This window comes from Peromyscus leucopus, chromosome 16_21, assembly GCF_004664715.2.
Source record: "Peromyscus leucopus breed LL Stock chromosome 16_21, UCI_PerLeu_2.1, whole genome shotgun sequence".
Taxonomy (NCBI): domain Eukaryota; kingdom Metazoa; phylum Chordata; class Mammalia; order Rodentia; family Cricetidae; genus Peromyscus; species Peromyscus leucopus.
Window position 1 is genome coordinate 71,892,485 of NC_051084.1, and position 25,190 is coordinate 71,917,674.

The following is a 25,190-nucleotide window of genomic DNA, read 5'->3' on the forward strand; positions in this document are numbered from 1 at the left end:
TTATTGACTGTTTTTAGCTCTTACCATCGAGTAAATAAGAATCCCAAGGTTTAGCTCCTTTCTGTTCACTCACCCCTCTTTCTGATGTGGTGCATGCTAGGAATTGCTTCTGAATTCCTAGAGAGGTAAATGTTAATCAAATTAAGTTCAACAAAGACAGAAGTTGAGCTCTCATTGGCTCCACTCACATTTATTTGCTATCAGCAAAGCGTCTGTACACTGAGTTAAATGCAGTCTCCGAGGACATGCCAAGAGCTTCCCTTGTCTTGATGTGCTGCTTTATTTGTTCTTGTCTTTCCATCATGTATTATCATGTTCCTCTCAGAGTGAGGAACTCATGGGCAGTGGCTCAATAGGGTTTCAGTCCATCATTATTAAAGAAGCAGTCAGTTGAAATTCCACAGACTCCTTCACAACTTGTCTTCTTTCATTTGGAGTCTACAGTGCCATATGCCAGGTTTTCTTCTCGTCTGTATATTTGTGAGCATTTCAGCAGGAAATCATAAGGTTGCCTATCAGATATGTCTAGACAGTCCCTTTGTGAATCTCAATAGTAGACACGCCCCTAAAGGCTTTTGCTGTAGGACTATACCTTCAAATGTTTTAACATAAGATATGAAAGTTAAATGAGAGAATATTCTGATATATGAAATTTAGCTCTACTCCAGTTTTTCAAGAATGCATCTGTTCATGTCTTAAGGCATACATAAATGAATTGATAATTTGATATCAGGGGGAGTTGGCTACACATGTGACACATTATGACGCTACAGAATTTGGAAGGAATAGCATTATGTTCTTTAAGTATTTTTGATAGAACAGTGTTACCACTTCTGGTATTTAAGTGTGCAAACTGAATTAAAATTAAAACTTAATTACTATAGCATAGTATCTAGTGCCCTTCAAATAGCCAGATTAATGGCAAGCTGTGGATTATATATTAACCCACCTTAACTATTCAGAAAATACTTACTAAGCTAAAAACAGATGATCACAGGATTTTGTGTGTTAAAAAGAAAAAGAAAATAATACCAGTTTTCCAGGTTCATGAAGTCAACTTTCTCATGAGCAAATAGAGCCTAACAAAGAACCATCAAGTGAAATGTTAAAATTTGGAACAAAAACAGAAAATAAGAAAACACATTTCATTTTATTTGGATTATGACATTGTAGCCTTTTTAAAGGAAAGAAAATGACTTTATAAAGTTACCTACTAAAACATTCACTATATGATGTTGTATATTACTTGAGGCTTTGTCCATGAGATAAAATTCCCCAAGTAATTTTCTAACTGAGCCCATAACTCTTTCTGCATTCTTATGCCTGAATATTCATGATTTCTCCTTTTTGATTGTAGTTAGGACTTCTGTCTTTATGGTAGACGGGCACAAAAGGCTATGTTATATTTGCCATGGGACCCATAATTTTTAAGACCCCTGTGCTTGTAAAATCTTTACCTTTATTACGGTACTATAAAGTAGGTTTTGTATTTTATAGAGAATTACATATGAAAGTAACACAATGCCGCACGAGTGCAAGGCCTGTGGAGATAGTTTCATGATATTATGTCTTATTCTTTCAAAGCTCTTCATGGGGTATAAGCACTCTGACCAGCCTCTGCTGTTGGTTACCTGTGTTCAGTTGCCTTATACCTCTATATTCTTCAGCCCCCATGTATTGGAATGGCTCATCACATCTTCAGCCATGGAACTTCGTATCATCTCCAACTAGACTAAGCAGAATAGATTCCAGCACCAGACTACTGTGGCTTTTGTGGAATGCCTTCCTTAAGCCAGCAGAATGTCAGTGGAAATGGCGGTATGAATTAAGCCTTAAGAAACTCAGAATGACCTTTTGTCCTCTGTCCTTTTCTCATCTGCCATGAGTAGAACACAAATATGCTGCATGTAGCTGTAGGGGGTTTGGATGAGATGTGCTCCATAGTCAGGGGCGTTTGAATACTTGGTCCCCACTTTGGTGGCTATTTGGGAAGGATTACCAAGAGTGGCCTTGTTGGAGGAGGTGTGTCACTGGGGGTGGACTTGAGGTTTCAAAGCCTCCTGCAGTCACCAGTGTGCTCTGTCTGCTTCCTGCTTGCAGCGAGGATGTAAGTGGCTCTTGCCATAATGCCTGACTCTGCCATCATGAACTCTGACCTACTGGAACTAGAAGCCCAAATAAACTTTTCCTTCTCTAAGTTGTTGTGGTGTTTGAATGAAAACGGCCCCATAGGCCCATAGGAAGTGGCATTGTTAGGAGGTGTGGCCTTGTTGGAAGAAGTGTGTCACTGGAGGTGGGCTTTGAGGTCTCAGAAGGTTCAAGCCAGGCCTAGTGGCTCACTGTTTCTTCCTGATGTCTGCCGATTAGTTATAGTGGTTTTTTTTTTTTTTTTTGTTTGTTTTTTTTTTGTTTGTTTGTTTGTTTTTTTTGAGACAGGGTCTCACTATGTAGCCCTGGCTGTCCTGGAACTCCCTCTGTAGACCAGGCTGGCTTTGAACTCAGAGAGATTCACCTGTTTCTGCCTCATGAGTGCTGGGATTAAAGGTGTGTGCCACTATCACTGCCCAGCTATCTTGGTGTCTCTTCACAGTAATAAAAACCTAAGACAGTTGCTGTGCTCATGGTGTTTTATCACAGAAATAGAAAAGTGACTAAAATAAGCTTCTCTTCACAGAACACACATGTAAGGATGATGGGGGAATGTCTTTCTGTACACTGTGAATATATGTTGCTCTGATTGTTTGATAAATAAAGCTGTTTGGCCTATGGCAAGGCAGCTTAGAGGCAGACGGGAAATTCAAAGAGAGAAACAGGAAGAAGGCAGGGGGTGGGAGTAGGGTGGGGGGGGCGGTGGAGGAGATGCCAGCAAGCCACCCAAGGAGCAACATGTAATGGGACACAGGTAAAGCCACAGCACATGTGGCAATAGACAGATTAATAGTTATGGGCTAATTTAAGATATAAGAGCTAGCTAGCAAAAGGCTTGAGCCATAGCCAACCAGTTATAATTAATATAAGCCTCTGTGTGTTTACTTGGGGGACGAGAGTGGGAGAGATTTGTCCTGACCACCGGCCAGGACACAGGAAAACTTCCAGCTACATAAGGAACACATGTAACAAGCTTCTTCTCCCAGAATATACATGGACAATAGAGGAACACATACATGTAGAACAAACCTGAGGTCAACCAAAAGTCTAGAGTCCGACAAAGCCCATTTTGGCCCAGCCAATCCAATTGGGATCAGGTACCTACTGCCAACCTGTAACTCCTGAGTGAATAAGTGTTTGTTTTTCAAGTCATTGAAATATTGGGGTTGTTTGTTATCATCCTTGTTGTGACATAGCTAATCAATATCTTTCCCATCACTGGTTCCTAAGCATCTGTCTTCCTTTGTGCCCACTGAATGTTTTTAACTGGTCATTCAAATGGATGGAACCACCTGAATGTGCCAAAGACCAAATACGACATTTTTGCTATACATTTTCCAGGATACAAAAATATATTACATGCCTCCAATATTCATATTTCAGTCAGCTTTTAAAAATAATTTCTTCCTAGGCCTTATCGTAATAAACTGCTGATGGTTATGAAGCTCAACTATGTGTGTTAATGTATTACAACTTATCTATTCCAAATGGACAGAACTCTGGCAAAAGACGCTCCTCCCTTTATACCATATTTAAAAGGATTTAACACTTTCAAATAAGTGTGTGGCCATTCTCATGATCTAGCCAAGAGTCATTGTGTGAATAGTCTACATGCTCACACCTTACTTATGTCTGCTTTTGTCACTGACCAAGGGTCATTGTGTGAATAATCTATATGCTCACACCTTATTTGTGTCTGCTCCTGTCACTAGTTGGCACACGTGAGGGCAGCTTCCATTTTTCTTGCCTCTGACAGTGCATGCCTGTGCAATATCTTCTTCTTAGCCATGCTTTCTAACAGAGAACATGTTAGAAGGGTGAACGGAATGTCACGTCCAAGATTATATTCTTTGTCATTTCTGGCCCTGTTTTTATGAAACAAGCTTCTGCGTGGTAAGGTTCATACGGCAAGACCTGTGAGTAGCCTCTCGTTGTTCACAGTCAACTAGAGATTGAACCTCTCAATTCTAAAACTGTCAAGTAACTCACTTTGCTGCCAACCCCAAGAGCCGGCAACACACATGGACTGACACCTTAACTAACAACTTGTTTACAAACATGCAGAGATACCTGGAAGCAAAAATCCTATTTAAACCATATACTCTTGACCCACAGAAGCTGGAAATTTAGATGTATGCTGTTTTAACTTATTACATTCATGTTACTCTGGTACTTTTCATCACATAATAATAGTCTGTTTAGTCATGTAGCAAGTTGATGATTTCTATAATGTGAAACATATTTACTTCTATTTGTTTCAGCCATTTCATGATTTTAACCACCTGGATGCCTTTGAGGCCATCCTGGGCCATAACAGGGGAGACCGTATCAAAAACTAACCAACCAAACAGTTCCATCAAATACAAGACATTTCTTAAAGTGCTACAAGTCTGGAGGTGACTAAGACACATTGCTAGGCTTTGAGAAGCTCATATCCTATAGAATGCCCAACCTTTTAAGCAGCCACTCAAAACAGAATGGGAAAATATTTTAATGAAGATAGGAGCGGACAATATGAGCTGTGTTGCTTATAATAATGTAAAATGGACTTCATGGTATTAAGGCATTTAACCTCAGGTATCTATAAATGCACCATCACTTCTGGGAGAAAATGCATTTATATTTTTATGCTTTAAAAGATGATCTAGACAGTTTTTCATAAGATTTTGCACATAGCAACTTATTTAGCAGAATATAATACCTTATATGTTGTATTATGTGTGTGTATATATATAATAAATAATAATATATAAAAATACATATAATAAAGAACAAGCCAGAGAGAAGCTGGCTGCTTAGTTACTGTTGTGATTTATATATATATGGTTTTAATGAAAGCTTAGAAATTCAGTGGTTTAAATACGTTATGCATTTCTCTCTCTAATAAAAGTTGCTGCACGCAGTCAATGTTGGATAGTTTTTCATGTAGCAATCCAGAGACCCATCAGCTTTGTCTGATTGTTCTGCCAGGCTGTGCATCTTGGGAGATAGGTCACTATGCCTGTATTTCTGTACACTGTACAGCAGGAATATATAGAGAGAAACATAGTAGGGTGAGCAAGTTTTTTTTCTTTCTTTTTTTTTTTTTTTGGTAAAGTAAGTAATATAGAAAATGAACACATTGCTTCCTCTAGCATTCTATGGATGAAAACAGAGTCACATGGCCACACCCAGCCACAAGGGGGAATAGAAAATCTAGCCTCCAGATGGATGGCTGTGTTCCCAGCTGAAACTCAATTCCAATGGAAGAAGAGAAAAATAGATTTGGAAGGGAGGAGGAGCCAGAAGTCTATCACGCATAGGTATGCAGACACTACATACAAACCGATTTTTGGTTTCAGCTTTTTCTTTTCTTTCTTTTTTTTTTTGGTAGGCATTCTAAAAAATAATGTCAATTTTATTTTCTATGACTGGAATGAGAGTTAAGCTGTCTCACAGTTAAGTCAGCCCTGTGTCCTGTAGCTGTGGTGTGAAAATGGGGCAGAGGATGAAATGAGGGAGTGTTTCATTTCATGTCCTCAGAAGCAAGAAAACCAAAATGGGACTGAGTGCACCAAAGTTTTATTGTGAAAACAGCAATAAATGATAAAAAAATTTAAAAAGAGAAGGCCACAATCCTCTCACTGCAGGACATATATTTTATTAACATGTTAGCCTGGCTTGAATGGACGAAGTTGAGTGTTCACAAAGGCTTAGAAGTCAGTTATAGTCAAGGGCTGTCCCTTCCACAGTTCCTAAACATAATTTGCATTTCTTTGTGCTTCAGGCTGTTTGACAAAGACAAAGACTTCCTATAGATACTGCTTCCAACAACGCTGAGATGTTTGTTCCTATAGATACTGCTTCCACCAACGGTGAGATGTTGGTTTGTTCCTATAGATACTGCTTCCACCAACGCTGAGATGTTGGTTTAAAGTGTAGCTCTCCCATCTTAAGCACATGAATTGTATTACAAGTCGCATAACTCCAAGTAAATTTTATACCATGTTCATATTTTATGGAATTATTATTTATCAGTTTAGTTTGTTTTTCTAAGGTTGCTTTTTTTTTCTTTAAAGCACCCAAGCCTGAACCAAAGGGGCTATTCTTTGCCTTGTTGTGGTGCTCTGCAGACTGGGATCTTACAGCTAGACTATTTCTGAGGGAATAAAGAACAAGCCAGAGAGAAGCTGGCTCTCTAATTACTGTTGTGATCTAAAGGATAATGGAGTTGCATTTTGTGAGGTCAAATGGGCCTGCCAGTCTCGGAACAACCAGGACACAGGTCGTGGAGGGTGACTGGCTATTTCTCATGTCTTGCTTTTTTGTCTCGTATTTTAGGAGGTGAGCTGGGTGCCTATTGCAGTGTTAGAGTGAAAAACTCCCCATCAAGACAAAGCACTTTTAGGCCTGGAGACCTAATGTTCCGGTTGGACTCTTCACTTGGGTAAGGGGCTACCCTAGAAAGCTGGGCTCACCTTAAGTTAAATTAGAGACAGATGGGGTACCTAGTTCTTCAATGAGATCCCCTTTCCCTCTAGAATCCTCATCCCCTGTGCAGGGCTGCAGCTGTGGAGCTAGTCAGTCAGCCTGCTTTTCAGAAAAGTGCTACTTTTCCGTTTCTTCTTTCTATCTCTTCCTAAGCATGCTTCCCTCAACACCCTGGGCTTTGTTTCTGTAAAGCCCCCTTCTCACTACGCAGCTGCTCGCTGGCCATGCGTCTGCCCTCTGTGCCAGCTTCAATGGTGTCTCAGTCACTGTTCTGCTGTGGGAGACACCGCGGCCAGGGCGATTCTTATAAAAGAAAGCATTTAATTGATGGCTTGCGTACAGTGTCCGTTTAGTCCATTATTATCGTGGCGAGGAGCATGAATGTACAAGCAGGCCTAGCAGACATGGTGCTGGGGAAGTAGTTGAGAGCTAAGGAGGAGAGAAGGGTGTTGGGGGGAGGAGAGAGGGAGGGAGGGAGGGAGGGACGGAGGGAGGGAGGGAGGTTGATTGGAGAGATTGAGCTTTTGAAACCTCAAAGCCCACCCTCAGTAACACATTCCCTTCAACAAGGCCACACCTCCTAATCCTAATCCAATCAGTTCCACTCCCCATGACCATTCAAGTATACGAGCCTATGGGGGCCATTCTTATTCAAACCACCGCAGAGAGTGTGGCTGCCTCCCTTAGCTCCTCCATCTCCCTCCCCGGAGAAGCAGCTGAGCTCTACAGCTTGTCTTCTTTGGAGTTTTTCTTTTAAACTCTAATAAAATTGCCCATGGGCTTTGTTTCCATCCTTTCTTATTCTATTAACGAGACTAAGAACCTCAAGAGGGGATACAGATGTCCCCTGTATCATCTGGTGACCATACAGAGACCCCCACAATTCCATGAACACCAGGATGGACATGTGGGGACTGGGGAAGAAAGTCAATTATACTCTGTAGAAAGCCATCATATGGCTGACTGCTAGCTGGGAAAAGCTCAGTATGTACATAACAGCTTCGTCCTGTTTCTTTGTACGATGCAACCTCATGTTTCTTAGGATTCTGTTGCTAGTCCTGTTTTTCTACCCTCTCAGAATCCAGTAGTCTAATGTCATTATGAATGTAGCCAGAACTTTCAGTGAGGGGATTTTTCACATTTTATTTATCAGCAGTGATTACATCTAGCCAGAAGCACTAACTTAGCCCATTCAACGTGTTCAGCTTCTGCTACAACAAGGGCATCAGAAAAAAAAGGGAATCCCTGTATGATGTGTGGTATACCTTCCTTGGAAGGTAGTAGCTAACTTCTGAGACCTTTCTCTGCCTCCGTTTCCTTATTCTGAACCTAACAACCAATTTCCTTTTTAGCTTTTTTTTTTTTGTAAAGACAGACTAATAAGAGATGCATTAAAAAAAAACAACAACTATCTGAGGTATTTGTCACTGTAATTACCATTATCACTCAAATGCATTCCTGTTGGAGAAGCAAACAGCAGTACTCCAGTGCTGGAGGTTAAAGGTAACTCTATCATGAGGGGACACAGGGCGACAAGACCAGGGGGTGGTCATCTGCCCAAACTGTCAGTCATCAGACTGCTAGGGAGACTAGACTCAAGGTGTGGTTTTACCGGCGTGGGCTGGCTAGAAACATAACCTCTCCCTCCGGCTTCGCACGAAGGTCTTCTCAAAGTGCCAGGAGTCCCTGGGCGGGGTGAGTGGCCGGAGCAGCCAGCCACTCCACAGCCCTGGACCAGAGGCACTGACAGGTGACAGGGACCTGGGAGTCCCCGGGCAGGAGCGCCAGGGGCCTGGGGCGTTCCCGGGGCCGACTTCTGTCCTCGCCAGCCCCGCTCTGGGGACCCGAGGTCGCGGCCCGGGGCCGGCTCCCGGGCTCCAGCAGGGCCCTCTGCAGACGCCGGCGGCCCGGGCCCCGCGCGCATGCGCACCGCCGCGGCCCGGGCCGCGCCTGGGGCCCCGGACGTCCGCCCTTCCCTCCTCGCCCGGTGCCCACCCGGTCAGACAGACCCCTGGCCCGCGCCGAGCCCGGCCGCGCCTGCGCAGCGGCCCCCGGACACGCGAGGTCACTGAGGTGGAGCGCCGGGGTGGAGCGCCGGGCGGGCAGGCGGGCGGGCGCGCGGCGGGGGGCGGGCGCCGTTACGGCGGGAGCGTGGTCACGTGCCCGCTGGTCACCACCGCCGCCACCTCCCGCCGTCTCTCGCCGGTCGGGTGGCAGGTTCCACGGGAGCCCGGCAGACTGAGGGGGAGAGAGAGGAGAGAGAGAGAGACAGAGAGAGAGAGAGAGACAGAGAGAGGAGGGAGGAGGATCAGGGGCTGGGAGCTGGGGAGCCCCGCTGCGCACAGGTAAACACAGGACGGTGCCGACGGTGAAAAAGCGCCTCCCCTCCCGCCGCCCTCCCCTCCCCGCCGCACACGCCGCCGCCGCTCCCTCCCCGGCCTCCCCTCCGCCTCGCTGGGCCCGGCCCGCCGCCCGGGAAGGCCCGAGGCGGCCGCGCTCGCCCGAGCACCCGCGCGGGCTGGGGAGGAGGCGGGCGGGGGCCTCTCCGCGGCGGCCGGCGGGCGGGCGGGCGAGCGGGGCGGCCCCTCAGTCCGCTCGCCCGGCTCCGCTGGAGGCCCGGGTTGAGGCCACGGAGCCACCGGGCAGAGCCGGGTGCCTCGGCCAACCCGACTTCCTCCTTGGTCGGGTCCCCTGTTGATTTCAGCCCTGGGCAGCACGTTTCCTTCACGGGCCGGAAGTCAAGGTGCTCGAGCCCAGGGATGAACAGCCTCTGAAGAGAAACCCTTCTGCCTTCATTAGTTGTCGCGCTCCTTAAGTTATTCACACCAGCGCGAAAGTTCGAGGCCTGTCAGGAAAAACTGTGGTGAAAGTTGCCCTTCCCCCTCGTTTTTCTTTTCCTGGAAATGTACTAATCTTCCAAAACATTCTGTGCAAAAGCGACAGTACTACCTATGGATAGTTTGAGTTTCAATGTTTTAAGTTATTAACTAATTCAGCCTTCGGGAATGTTAGCAGTTTAGTGTACATTTTTTTATACACTCCCTACCCCCATCACTTTCTGCATTTCTCATCTGTGAATTGAACTGAATCTGGAAACTTTAACATACAGGTTACATGTTAAACTGATGGGGCTGCATTGTGCAGATCGGTTAGCGCATTTGCAACGTACATCAGAATACAGTGCATAAAACCAACTGTTATTAGTGTTGTGCTGTGGCACAGGGTACATCACGTGTAGGCACCGTAGAAAAAGAAACTTTGACTACAGTGGCAAGGAAATTCATTTTTATGTTATTTGTCTTTGGTGTTGTCCGATTCCAGGTCTTGAGTCCATAACCATATCTACTAATTTGAATGTAAAGGAACGCAGCATTGAGAGTGTTGGTCAAACCTGACTCACTTGGGCTCTTGTTAAAATGTGATGCTAACTTAGTAGATGTGATATTGATACAACTTGGTATTCATTTCTCATGTGCTGGACAAGAAAGATCCTGTTCTATACCAGAGATGTAGATAACGCCTTTTGTAGAGATGGCCTGGTAGAGGAAGGGTCAGTGGCAGGGTGAAGTAAAGAAGCTTGCTAGTGGGCTCAGTGAGCCAGCTCTGGATTTCAGGGGAAGGAAATCAAGTCCAAATCCCATGATCTGTATGTTGTGTGGTGCCTACATCACATTTTTGTTTTGGGTCTTTTGTCTTTTGTTATAATAGTTGGTGTACTTCTTGAAAAATTTGCTCACCAATTCGTTGAGTTTTAGTAAGGCATAGGCTAGGAATCTTGAGTCCAAATGTAATGCTGGGTGAAAGTTTCTTTATTGGCAAAAAGCACTGTGTCTGATATCAAGTGTTACCTCAATTGGGTAGTGTGTTCTTGAGATTTGAAGCATGTTTTTTAAATGGTTGAGAGCCACACAAAGGGTGGCCTAACTGGATTCAGCTTTTCTTTTCTTCATGTAACTTTTGTAATGTAAATGAAAGAGTTTAAATTGTTCCATATAGCTTCTTATGCTTTACATACATAAAAATGGTTGTACTATTATTTTTATGGTACAAGGAATTGAATGTAGAGCCCTTGTACAAGTTAAGTAGTTAAATTTTTTTTTTTGGTTTTTTCGAGACAGGGTTTCTCTGTGTAGCTTTGTGCCTTTCCTGGAACTCACTTGGTAGCCCAGGCTGGCCTCGAACTCACAGAGATCCACTTGCCTCTGCCTCCTGAGTGCTGGGATTAAAGGCGTGCGCCACCACCGCCCGGCTAAGTAGTTAAGTTTTAAAGAACTTTATGAAAATCTAATAGCAACTACTTCCAGTCTCATAACTTTTATAGTCTTAATTTTAGTTATTACTTTACCTTGTTTCTTTATATTCTAAACACATTACATATCTTAATTCACTTTATCTTCACAACTTCTAAGGAAATAGAAACTGGAAGGGTAAATCACATTCCTAATTTACATAGCTAATACTAAGCTGGGTTTCTCACTGGCTAACTTTGGAATCCTTGTAAATCTTAATTAACTTGTAGAACTGCCTTATTATTATTATTATTATTTAGAAAGTAAATTGATGAGTTATATTTGTATTTCTGATTAGGAGATGTTTTTTCATTTTAAAAGTAAAAATTGTCACTTTTTATTTCCTCTGTTTTCATCTAAAATGAAAAGCCTCAATGCAAAATTGAAAAGTCTCAATGCTTATGCTCCTTTCTGAGTAAGATGAGTAAGATGTACTTGTAAAGTTGTATTTTGCTTGCACTTGTTTGTATATATTTGCTGTCCCAATCTCCTAAGTTTCTTCTGTCACTGCTAAATGTAAAATGTGTCATCTTTGCTTTGACTTGGGAAATTTTTCAGCCCTTCATGTTTTACCTATGTCTGCTCTCCCTTTACCCCTCATAAATACTTCATACATTAGGCTTTTCCCCCTATACTTTTATCCCAATATTTAGCTTTGGGATATTGATTAAATTTCTTTCTATTTGTCACTTTATATTTGTTTTCTTAATATTTAGATTTAGAATTTAATCAAATTACTGACTTTCCATTTGGTTGTTAAGGGCAATAAAAACTAACCATTGTAGCAGAATTTCTAAATGGTCTTATTAAATAAAAAAAAATGGAGTCAGATACAGGGGTGAAAACCTGAGATATCAGGGAAATAGGGAAAGCCACAGCTAACGTCACCTCACCAACTCTGCAGCTTCCAAATGCGAGCTACTTCCTATCTACCCACACCTATATGCCTTGCTGTTCTGCCATCTGATTTGCTCTCTCTGTCCAACCACATCACTTCCTTTTCCTGCCCAGCTCTGTCACTTTCTGTCTACAGACTTCCAGACCTCCATGGTTAACTAGTGTTGGAATTTAAACATGTGCCACCATGCCTGGTTCTGTTCCCAGTATGGCCTTGAGCTCACAGAGATCCAGACAGATCCCTGCCTTCCAAGTGATAGGATTAAAGGTGTGTGCTACAGTTGCCTGACTTTTGTGTTTACTTATAATGACTGGCCTTTTCCTCTGATCTCCAGACAAGCTTTACTTATTAAAGCACAAATAAAATATCACCACATTTCATCACAAATAAAATATCACCACAAACCATTGATCATTAAGATACTTGAAAACACACACAAAAGAAAAAAAAGATACTTGAATACTGAAAAAGTAGGAAGGCTAACGGTGGATAGAGGATAATATTTTAAGTTGAATAGTATATGTTTTATTACAAATTAATATATTCCCTACCCTCAATTCTCTTTTTGTGTCATCCTCTGTATCAGTCTGAATAGTGGTGCTTTTGTGTCTATCTAGAGTAGTTCTTTCAATATGGATAGACCACTGGAATGATAATATGTTATATGCTGTGTGGACTGAAACTTGAGAAGTTATTGCTTGTAGGATTTTTCATGTATCTCTTCATTGTTTTAGTTTAATTCTTTTGTAAAGCCAATATTATTCTTTTTTGGTGTGTGTGTGTGTGAAGTTATATCTTCACATTCTGTAATTCTGACATATTTAGGTCAAACAAATCTATTAAAATTATACTTCAGAAATAGACCTTTCTAATTAGTCATGACTTGTTATGTAGAATAATGATACTCATAAGTATTCCTAGATTATTTTTATAGTGTTCTGCTAAGAAAGCATCCTATTTTTTTCATACTAATATACTAGAGCTCTAGTGGAAAAACAATAGTTTCTGCTCAATGGCTTTACAATACTGGTGAAACAGGAGAAATCTGTGTAAAATTTTCATTTGAAACATTGTAGTTCTTTTGTACTGGCTAATAAACCATTATAAAATGAGTTTATTCAAGAAATTATTTAGAAGTCACTGCAGTATTTAATCACTGAATAACTTCATGACAGCACATCTTTTCCATAGTTAAATTGATTATATTTCTAAAATTGCAGCACCTTGCCAGGCTTGATTGTGGTCACCTTTAACCACAGCACTTGGGAAGTAGAGACAAAGTAGTCTCTATGTGATAGAGGCCAGCCTGGTCTACAGAATGAGTTCCAGGCCAACCTTGGCTACATAGTGAAGCGCTGTCTTAAAATAAATGAACAAACAAAAAATAAATAAATAAAAGTTAGCATCTGCAGATGTCAGGAAATTATTGTAAATACTATTTTAATTAACACCTTTGTGATTAGATGGAAAGAATCTGTAGTTTTCATGTTTAAGTCTGTATGGGTGAAATAACAGGAGGTTTTGTGATTAGACATTGCAGAATTTCATCATTAGTTGAGCCTTGATCATGTAGCTGTATGAGTCTGTTATTCTGTTTTCACTTTGTTTGTATATGAGTTTAGAATAGCCTTATAAATATCAGTAAAGAGTTGCCTAAAATAGACATTGGCAAATATTTGGTTGTTGCAGTTTGTTTGAGATGAAAGTCTGAAAATGGTGGTGAAATTGGTCAGATGTTATGAATGTACTGAGTTGCCTACAATTAAAATGGTTAAAGTGATTAGTTATAGATCTTTTGTGTTGGGAGGGCTGATGAACTAACTCTTCTGATATGCTAGAGAAGAGTTTTTCCTTTCTTTCCCTCCTTGTCTTTTATCTCCTCTGTGGAGAGGAAGAAGGTAAAGCACTCATTGCATCAGCATTTCCTTAGTAGGGTTAGAACTAGAGCAACCTTCTTCTAATTATAGGCTAATGATTATATGATCAGCTTAGTGGGCTGCTATTCTAATTTTCTAAAAAATTAGAAAATGTAAAATGTGTTATGTACAGTTTGAAAAGGAATGGTATGTCAAATATTGGTGCCCATGTAGCTACTAGAGAGCAGATGTCAAAGTTTTGACAAGGATTTTAGACAGTTACTTAGTATTTCACCCTGTTTTCATATACTACTGGCCAACTAGTTAGAATGGTTGAGTAGGAAGAGCCAGCAAGGCTAGTCTGTGAGCATATGGTGAATAACCCACAAGAGAAGTAGGTAGGATGATGGCTTGGAGATGTTGATCTCATTTTTGAGTCTTGATCAGTAAGAAGTATATATTAATTGGGAGTCATTAGGAACTTTATGTGATAGTTCCTTAGAGTCTCTTTACTTATAGAACCTGAGCATAGACTCATTAAAGCTGTGATTTAAACTAAAAATTTTATTTTTGTTAATTATTTGAAAGCTTGCTATTAAAGATTTATGTAAGATTAACTAGGAATCAAGTTGTTTTTGTAAAAAAAAAAGTTTTACTTTATTTTTACTTTGGTATTGCCACAGGCCACCTTATTCTAGAGAAAAGAAGGAAGGATTGTTAATAGGATTACAATCTAGACCCAGACACTACTGAATTGAAATTCTGCTTCTGTTGTTTGGCAGTGAGATAACTTGGAAAATATGTGTAACCTTTCCATAAAATTATCTCATAAAGTTTTAAATGAGATGTGCACTGAGAATGGGCTTTTTTTGTTTCTTTGTTTTTTGAGACAGGGTTTCTCTGTGTAGCTCTGGCTGTCCTTAGAAATTAGCCTTCCTCTGCCTCCCAAGTGCTGGGATTAAATGTGGAGAGTGAATTATTTTATCAATCTTGTTCTACTAGGACTTTTTGTAATAATTACTGAAAAAAGAACGGAGAAATCTTTTATGTGGTAATCTGTTGTTAGCATTGAACTACTTACAGATTATGCTTGTATTCCATATGTTTAAGGTGATTCTTTTTTACTTTGCTATTTTATAATCTTAAGCAAATGTGTTGAAGTATGTTTGGATAAACATATAGCTTTAACTGAATCATCTAGTTCAATTTATCTTTTAAAAGTTCTGAGTTTAAAAAAAGTCCTGAGTTTTATGGATTTGAATGATAAGTCAGTGACAGGAGGTCCTTAACATTTTTTCCCTCTGAACAGATGTCTTGGCCTGCAGTGACTCCAAATCCCATAATCTTTCCAATTTTCCCCTCTACTAACTAAGTCTCAAAAAAGTGACATTTTTATTGTATGTGATTGATTTAATTCAGGCAAATATTGCAGCTGAGTAAAGACTTCATCCTAGTAAGAAATACTTTGCTATGAATAAAATGTTAGATTCTTTATTTTTACTTTCAAGAATTTAAAGGGCTGATTTTCTCTGTATCTGTGTTCAGAATAATGTTTTTGTATAATAAGCTGTCTTCACTTGAAAGTTTTTAATACTTTACTATGCTGAAATATATCAATACATTCTTCCTGTTTGTTGGTTTGTCTACAGAGACAGGATTTTGCTCTGTAGCTTCCATTTGCCTGGTACTCTCTGTGTGACCCAGGCTGGCTTCACACTTGGGGCACTCCTCCCGTCTCAACCTTCCCAGTGCTGAGATTACAGCTCAGGGCACCATGCCCAGCTGAGAGTTTATTTTTTTCTAGAAAATAGTAACTTTAGGAGATTATTCAACAAAGGAAACTTAATCCAAGGACTAATTTCACTGGTAATGGAATTGGTCAGTAACCAAACAGGGGTCTATGAGCAGCTGAGATATTTGCCATAGAAAGAAGTGTCCACACTCCCTCCAGGTCTGGAGTGGAGATGAGAACGGGTAGTATTATCCAAGTACAGACACCATGGCTCTGCAAGGAAACAAAACACGTTGGGTGTTGTAGTTTCATTTCTGCTGCTGTGAGAAAATGTCGGCTTTATTTGGCTTACATTTGCCCAGGAAGTCAAGTAGTAGTTCCATCACACCCATATTCAAGAGCAGAGAGCATTGAATGCATTTATTATGCCTGCTCTCTTATGTTGATACTCAGCTACATTTCTTTACTCAGGGTCCAGTGGATGGCATGTACCTCCCACAGTGGGCTGGGTCTTCCTATATCTGTTAACAAGACCAAACCCCATAGGATTGCCCACAGGTCCACTTGATCTAGAGAAGTCTTCATTTTATCTTCCTTGGTGACTCTAGGCTGTGGCAAGTTGACTTTTAAAACTAACCATCATAGTGGAGTTGTATGGCAGAAGTTAGTGCATCAGAGGGCTGAATAGTCTGAATGGAACTGGAGTTATGGAAGAGACAGTGCCAGTCAGGGATGCCACAGGAAACTGGGAAAGATGAGGAGAAGTAATGGCTTCTAGTTACCTTTTAGTGTTGCCTCTTCATTGGCCACATCTTTGCCCATGGTCAGAGGTGCTAGAGAAAAGCAATTGCCTATGATACTGAGCAGCACAAGGCAAGTCTTCGGAGGTTTGAAAGCTCAGCAATTTTGTTGATGGTGTAAATTTTCATCAGTATATCTATATGTACATGTAACACTAATTGCTAACAAGAATTTAGGGTGCACATACTTTTTATGGATTTTGAAATTGAAATATAATTACATCCTTCTTCCCCCTTCCTTTCTTCCTTTCAACCTTGCTCATAGCCTTCCCCTTCCCTCCCTCTTGCTCCCCCCCTTCAAGTTCATGGCCTCTTTTTCTTAACTGTTACTATTTTATACATACACACACACACACAAAAAAAAAAAACATACACACACACGTACAGCTTGCTCACCCTCTAGTGTTACTTGTATGTATGATTTTGATTGATATTGGATAAAGAATTGGGGTCCACACTCCTGGTGAAGATTGTTTCTCCTACTCTCAATGTTCCTTAGTTGCTTCTTGTTCTTTGTTTAGGGTTGGGGCTCTGTGAGATTTCCCCCTTCCATGATAATGTATGTAGTAGAATATTTTAAGGTGTGTGACTTTTGTTTATGTTGCATTTGTTTAACTCTGTGAAGTTGTGCTACTGTGCCTGTCTAAAACACCAGATGGTCTAATAAAGAACTGGCCAATAACAAGGCAGGAGAAAGGATAGGTGGGGCTGGCAGGCAGAGAGAATATATAGAGGGAGAAATCTGGAAAGGGAGATCGAGAAGGAGCCAGAGAAGGGGAGGACGTCAGGGGCCAGCCACCCAGCAAGGCATGGAGTAAGAGTAAGATTTATGGAAGTAAGAGAACTGGAAAAGCCTAGAGGCAAAAGGTAGATGGGATAAATTAAGTAAAACTGGCTAGAAACTAAAACAAGCTAAGACGGGACATTTATAAGTAATAATAATAAGCCTCCATGTGTGAATTTATTTGGGAACTGGGTGGTGGGACCTCCCCCCAACCCCCCCCCCCCAAAAAAAAACCCAAAGAGTATTAAAAAACCACCAACAACAATGTATTTACTGGTGGTGTGCTTGTTCATGTCTTGTTTAGGCAGCCATATTGTTGAGGTGTCATAGGTGAAGCTTTCCTGTTATTTCTCATCAAATTTCCTGGTCTTCTGGCTCTGCAGCATTTCTGCCTCCTTTTCTGAAATGTTCCTTGAGCCTTAGTACAAGAGTTGTGCTGAGCAACACACCATCAGCGGATTTCTTCCCTACACATGTAGAGTGTGCTGTCTATGTTTTCTTCTAGCAGTTAGTGTTTCAGGCTTTACATTTAGGTCTTTAATCCATTTAGAGTTAGTTTTAGTGCAAGGTGATAGGTATGGGTCTAATTTCATCCTTCTACATATGCATATCTGATTTTCCAAGTGCTTGTTGAAGATGCTGTCTTTTCTCCATTGTTTTTGGAATTTTTGTCAGCTATTAGGTGACTGTAGTTATGTGTAGCCAGGTTTAGATCTTCTATTTTGTTCTATTGGTCTGTTTTTGTGCTAGTTAACTATAATACTTTTATTACTATGGCTCTGTAATACATCTTCAAATCTGGAAAGGCAATGTTCATTTTGCTCAGGATTGCTTTGGCTACCTGGGGTCTTTTCTGATTTCATATGTATTTTAGGCTTTTTCTATTTCTGTAAGAATGAGATAGGGATTTTGATTTTGATTGCATTGAATTTGTAAATGTCTTTTGGTAGAATGGTACTTTCCACAATATTAATCTTTATCAGTGAGTATGTTGTGTTTTGTAGTGTCTTGATCAATTTTTGTTTTTTAGAGATTTGAAGTTTCAATTGTAGAGTTCTTTCACTTTGGCTAGATTTATTCCTAGATATTTTCTTTTCTTCGAGGCTACTGTAAATAGGAATGTGTGTCTTTCTCATCATGTTTATTATTGGTGTATAGAAAGGTCTCTGGACTTCTGTAAGTTGATTTTTGAATCCTGCAGCTCTGCTGAAGTTGTTAAGCATTTCTAGGCATGTCTTATATATAACACCATATCATCTGCAAATAAGAGTTTGACTTCTTTTGTTATAGTGTCTACTGGCTTCATTACCTTCAAAGTGCTCCTTCTGTTTGACTGTAGATTTTTCCTTGAAAATCTGGTAGAATTCTGTTTTGAATCTATCTAAGCCTCAGTTTTTTTTTTTTTGCCAGAAGGCTTCCTATTTTTCTATTACTTTTTAAATAGTGTATATGCATTTTTTTAAAAAAGTATTCTCTTAGAATATTCTAAATTTCTTTGGCATATGCTTTAATGTTTCCCTATGAATTTTTGGTTCTGTTACTTTGTGTCCTCTTTGGTTAATTGGGTGAAGGGGTCTGTTAATATTGTTTATCTTCTCAATGAACCTGTTTTTAGATCTATTGATTCTTGCTTTTTTCTTTGTTTCTGTTTCATTAATCTCTGTTCTTATTTCTATTATTACTTGCCATCTGCATGATTGGGGTTTGGTTTTTCCAAATTTATGGGTTGCATCATTTAGCCAATTATTTGTGTTAGTATTATTTTTTAATTGTAGCCACTTAAAGATATAAATTTCTCTTGTACAGCTGCTTTTTTTTTTTTTTTTTTTTTGGTTTTTCGAGACAGGGTTTCTGTGTGTAGCTTTGCACCTTATCCTGGAACTCACTTGGTAGTCCAGGCTGGCCTTGAACTCACAGAGATCCTCCTGGCTCTGCCTCCCGAGTGCTGGGATTAAAGGCGTGCGCCACCACCGCCCGGCTGTACAGCTGCTTTTAATGTGGCTCAGAGGTTGGGTTTTGCTGTGTTTTAATTTTCACTTCATTCCAATACTTTTTCTTTTCTTTCTTAATTTCTTCTTTGTCCCATTCATTATTCATTGATTGTTTAATCTCAATGAATTTTTGTACTTACTAGAGATTTGTTTGCTATGTTCAGTTTTATTTGCCTAATGGCCAGATTTGATGCATATAATTATTTCTGTTTTTTAAAAGTTTCTTAAGATTTGTTTTATGTCCCAGGATGTGGTCTATTTTAATGAAACTTCCATGGGCTGTCAATTAGAATATGTATTCTTTGGTGTTTGGGTGGAATATTCTATAGATATATGTTATGTCCACTTAATGTATATCTGAGGTTTCTCTTTATTTTTTTGTTCAGATGACCTATCTATTGGAGAAAATGGGGTATTGAAACCACCTACTATTAAAGGTAGATGTTCATCTGTGTCTTTAATTGCAGTAGTAAGATTTTTATAAAATGGGTTCACAAGAGTTTGGTGTATATATGTTTATTATTGTAATGTCTTCTTGTTTAGTTGTTCCTTTGATTAGAATAAAACGTCCTTCATTGTTTCTGATTAGTTTTAGGCTGAAGTCTTATTTTGTCTGATAGTAGGATAGTAGTTCCTACCTGCTTCCTGTTCTCATTTGATTGGAGTACTTTTTCTATCCTTTCATTTTAAGATGGTTACTAACTTTAAAGCTGAGTTTCTTGTAGAGAACAGATAGATGGATTTTGTTTCTCAGTTCATCCAGCCAGCTTATGTCTTTTGATTGGATGACTGATGCCATTAATATTTAGTTATGGAAAAGTGTATTGATTATCATCATTTTGTTATTATTTTTTGTGTTCTCAGTCGTACTTTGTGTTTTGGTAATTATATTTGTGTTTTTCATATATATTTTTATATATAGTCTCTTGCCTCTGCTTATTCCTCTCTTTTGTCCAAAGTATTACTTATCTTTAGTAATTATATTCTCTTTAACGTTGGCCTGCTGGATATGAATTCTTTGAGCCTCTTTGGATTATGGAAACTTTTTCTTTCTTCTTCAACTATGTTAGATAGTTTTGCTGGGTAGTCAAGGTTGGCAGTCATGGTCTTTTAGAACTTGACTTCAGGCTCTTCTGACTATCAGAGTTTGAAATTGGGAAATTAGTGATTATTCTAGTGGGTTTTCCATTATATTTGACTCTTGTATTTTCTTTTGCAACTTGAAAACTTTTCCTTTGTTCTATATATTTAGTATTTTAGTTACCATATGCTACGTGGAGTTTATTTTCTGGTATTTTCTATTTGGTGTACAATGTGAGCTTTTTGTATCTGTAATTTGGGGAAGTTTTCTTTTATAGTCTTGTTGAAGATCTGGTCTGTGCCATTGATGTTGGGTTCTTCTCCCTCATCTATGCTTATAATGTGGAGATTTGATCTTTTTTTTTTTTAATTGTGTTTTATAGTTCTTGCTTGTTCCTTTCCTGTGTTAATTTTAAAATATATTCATATATATATATATATACATACATATATATATATATATATATATGTAGTCTAATTCCTCGACTTTGTCTTCAAGTTCTAATGTTCTATTGTTTACTTGATCCATTCTACTTGTAAGACTTCCACTTGGGTTTTCTAACTGGAGTGTTGAGTTGTTCTACTTTCATTTCATCATGAGTTCTCTTCAATATTCTTTATTGAATTTGGTTTTCAAATCCTGGATTGTCTTCATTATGTCATTCATTGTTATGTTTGTGTTTTCATGGTTATTACTCAGGCATTTATTCTCTTAAGGTTCATTTTCTTTTTATTTCATTGTTTCTTTGTGTCATCTTCAGACTCTTTCATTAAGTTTATGAATGTTCTTTTAAATTCTTTGTCCCGGGTTCATCTAGATAATTATCACTGGAGAACATTTTTATAGGATTGTTGTTCAACTCTTAGATGGTCTTTTAATAAAAAACCCAGAGCCAGATATCAGGGTGAAAGCTGAAAGATCAGGGAAGCAGAACAGCCAACCAAGTTCTTACTTCTATGAAATCCGCAGCCTAAAGAGAGAATTCCTGTTTCCTCATGCCTTGTATACCTTTCACTGACCTGCCATATTACTTCCTGGGATTAAAGGCATGTATGCTTCCCAAGCAAAGGCATGAGATCTCAGGTGTGGCATTAAAGGTGTGGGCCACCACTGCCTTGGCTCTGTTTCTCTCCTATACTGGATCAATCTCATGTAGCCCAGTGTGCCACCACTCCCTGACCTCTATGCCTAATCTAGTGGCTGGCTCTGTCCTCTGATCCTCAGGCAAATTTATTAGGTTACATAATATATCACCACATAGGATTTGTGGATTTTTTGGGTGATGGTGGTGGTGGGTAGTGTCTTGCTCTTTCATAGTATTTATGTTTTTCTAATGAGACCTGGACATGTGAACTATTTTTGTTGGTTGTGTGTCTGATACGGACACTTAGAGTGGGACAGAGCACAGGTTATGTGGGTCAGGTTGGGCCTGAAAATTGGATATGATGTAGATGGTGTGAAGTCTAGTAGACACAGGGGCCTGTGCTGCTATGTGTTTGCCTCTTGGTATAAGTCTGGAGGTTGGGGTAATATGGGTGAGGCTTACCAAACTAGGCCTGGGCACTGGATGTGGGACCCTGGCTGTCCTGGAAATTGAGGAGGCTTTATAGAGGGATGGATCTGGTGGTTTCACCAGGCTGGGTCTGGATTGGGATTGGGGGGAGGGGCTCATTCTGGTGGGTGGACTGCAATTGGAGAGGAGTGTGAGTCTCCTATCTAGGGTCAGGGCAAGCAAGGGCTCTCCATTAAGGCACATGGGATTGGTGGTACAAGTTGGGACTCCCTACTTTAATGTGTGTAGGGGAAGTAACACGGAGGAGCAGGAGCTGTTGGTGTCAGTCTAGAGGAACTGTTGGTAGTCAGTCCTAGAATAGAGAGGGGGTGGGTATAGTTGTAGGCACGAGTCTGGTTTACTTTATAATTATAAGCAATGAGAAGAAATAATTATCTAAAACTAGGTATGAATATTAGCACTTATTTTCAGTTCAGATATTTACTGACTGGCACTTATAGTTAGATAAACTATAAAAATGAAAATTGGCTCTTGGTTTGGTGGCACTCAAAGTTGTGGGAAGTGATCATTTTAAAAAGAGGTTATTTTCTTTTTAAATAGTATGTGATAGGAGATGTGTATGTGGTTTTGTCAGAATTCAAAGGAGGAAAAAGTAATCCAGTTTTGGAGTTTGTGAGCCTCCTTCAGTTGGGCAGGAAACTCGAGCCATGCTTTAAAGGATAGCTGAAAAGTTGGCAGATGGGCAGAAGGACTTTGCTGGAACAAGGCAGTCATTAGCAAAGACACACAAACCTAAACAGATTTAAAGCAGGTATATAAAACTGCTTTATATAAAAGTGAATCAGGTCATTTGGCTAGAGCATCTGGATTGTAGCATGCGGGATGGGATTGGAGAGCATGGATGAGTCCAGATCATTTCTGGTCTCAAGCTGACTGAGAGCTGTTTGAAATTGGTGTGAAAAGTGAGGTTAGGAGTGCTGAATTACAGGTTAGAAAACAGTTACATAAGAGCCCGGACACTGGAAGAGTGGTGGGCATAAACTCTCAATGATTTCTTTTTATGTCTTAAGTTACTCATTTCATTTAAGTGCCTCCTAATGTCAGGCTATGCCCTAATTTTTACTCCCTTCTCTTATGTTATTTGGAAATCTAGAATGATTAAATAATGTGACTTTAAAGTAAAGAACAGGGCAAATGCTGTTTTGTTTTCAAGTTGCACATGCCTTCTTGGTTAATCTGATATTCTTAGAGAAGATCACTGTGACAGGCCTAGAAACAGGCAGAGTCCTGCTTTTTAAAAGCAGGAATGGGAAGCACTAATTGTGATTTAGTGTCCTTGGCAGAGTTTCGGAAGAGCGTGATTTTTTAGGAGCTAAGTAACTGTGTTATTGAAGTATGATTGGATGCAGTAATTTCATGGGAGTTTGAGAAACATAGAAATCTAATGCAGAAATTTTCCTAATGTAGAAAATTTTGTAGTGTAGCTTCTGATACTGAAGAGTGACAGATTTGCAGTATGACATTTAAGTTTAGTAAATATATCTTTTAAAATACAAAATCTTACACTTGAATGAGATCCATTTCACAAATTGGTTTTAATGTATATTTCTAATTTATTCTGATATGTGAGATAGGTGTCATTTAGTCTTTCTGATCTCTTTTCATTCTGTCTTTCATATATTCAAATGTAGATTCTATTACATCAACCTTAGAGGAATTTAATAAATTATTATTATTATTATTATTATTATTATTTATTAGTTACTAAGATAGAGTTGGCCTAGGGCCACCACCACCACTACCACCACTATTATCATTGTTATTGTTTTCTAATGATAATAATGTTTTTATTTATTCTTTGAGAATTTCATAAATCTTTTTATTATATTCCACTCCCCCAGAGCCTATCTCCCCCACTTACCCAACTTTATGTTGTCTCTCTTAAAAAAAAAGATTTAAAAAAAAAAAAAACCCAAACCAAAACCAGGGAGTCCAGTATGTGTTGACCAACTGATCCTGAGCATAGGACCTCCCCTGGAGTGTTGTTGATATACTCAGTGTCACCATTTTAAAGAAAACCAACTTTCCTTCTTCCAGCAGCTATCAATTGCCAATAGCTCTTAGGCAGGTGTGGAGGTTCATGCCTCCTTCCCTTCCTCCATGCTGTGATTTTGTCTGGCTTGTGTTTGTACAGGTCTTGTGTTGTCATGGTCTCTGTGACTGTATATGCGCATATGCTTTTATAAAATCACTATTGTGTGTATGTGTGTGTGTGTGTGTGTGTGTGTGTGTGTGTGTGTGTGTGTGTGTATGTTGGGTACCCATGCGTTACAGGATGTGGATGTTAGAGGACAGCTTTGTAGAGTTGGTTCTCTCCTCTTTACATGGGTTCCAGGGATTGGACTCAGCTTGTCAGGTTTTCATGATTAAGTGATTTATTGGCACTTTGCCTGCAGTCTAGTAGAATTTTTACAGAATCATAGATGGGAGAATTTTGATCCTTAGGTGTTTATAATCTAAAGGAGGTTGACAGTAAGTACTAAGTCACAATACAAAAGGCCTTAAAAAGAAATATGAAATATAAACACTGAATTGGGACTTTACACAAATAAATTATATTTTATTATTTGATATATATGTGTATATATATATATTTCCATCATTTTACTATTTCTGAAATTGGTAAACATCTTGCAGTCTGGTGGCATCTTGAAAATGAGAAAAGTTATATATTTTGAGAATAAAATAGGTCTTAGAGGATGAGGCATTTGGCTGAATAGTTAAAAACTTTAAGACAAAGCATCCAGACATGACCTCTGTGAGGTGCTAGAAGAACGCTGAATTCATTTGGTGACTGACAGGACTCAAGAATGATGCAAGAAGAGGTAGTTTGAATTTATTTCGCTTGGAAAATGAGAAAGTATGGTATAATTTAGAGTTTGAGTTTCTTGATCTCTGTTTGGAAACAAAAGGCCACGTTAGAAGAGGAATTAAGTGAGAGAAATTTATGGTATTTTAAAGTAATTGTTCTTTTACCTGGAAGGAATAGAAGTTAAAGTAAAGCTGACAAAAAATTGGCTATATAATTTTAGGGTGGAATGGGTAGTTACAAGATAAGGAGCCCAGATTTATTAGCATGGATGACTAGAACTACAACACCTGTTAACTGAGACCAGGTGTTCTGGAGGAGGAAAGTGAATCTTGATGTTGGAATGATGAGTTTCTTTCTGTCATACATATTGTACAAGAGGAGAAATTCAGATCTAGAGGTCAGAAGAATAGTCAAGACTGGTGCCAAAGATAAGGGAGGCGTATGTAGATTAATTGATTCATAAAAGAAAGAATAATGTAAAGCTGAGTAACACTATATCTTTTTATCAATTTGAAATATGCTTCACATAAGAAATATCCATTCAGTTGGAAAGTATAGAATGCAGTGGTTTCCAGATGTTCATGACTTTGTGTAACTGTTAATGTAGTTTTAAAATAATTTTACCATTCCTATATAACCATTGTAGCCCCTTTATGTGTTTATGCAAAAAGTCATTAGAATTTGATGTGATTTCATTGAATCTGTACATCACTTTGGATGATACCAACATCTTAATAACTCCTCCTAATGTTGATA

General features: G+C 39.4%; 1 protein-coding gene across 15 annotated transcripts in view; it reads left to right on the forward strand.

The window, feature by feature from the left end:
* The first annotated feature begins 8,596 nt into the window (after nt 1-8,596).
* Tbc1d5 (TBC1 domain family member 5) overlaps nt 8,597-25,190 on the forward strand; it is a 451,848-nt gene continuing 435,254 nt past the window's right edge. For 11 of the 15 annotated variants that reach the window (XM_037199956.1, XM_037199955.1, XM_037199959.1 and 8 more), the window contains exon 1: nt 8,597-8,682. The gene's annotated coding sequence lies outside the window, so the exon portion shown is untranslated. The remainder of the gene's footprint in view (nt 8,683-25,190) is intronic. The other 4 variants (XM_037199966.1, XM_028882516.2, XM_037199965.1 and 1 more) reach the window with 3 other exon arrangements.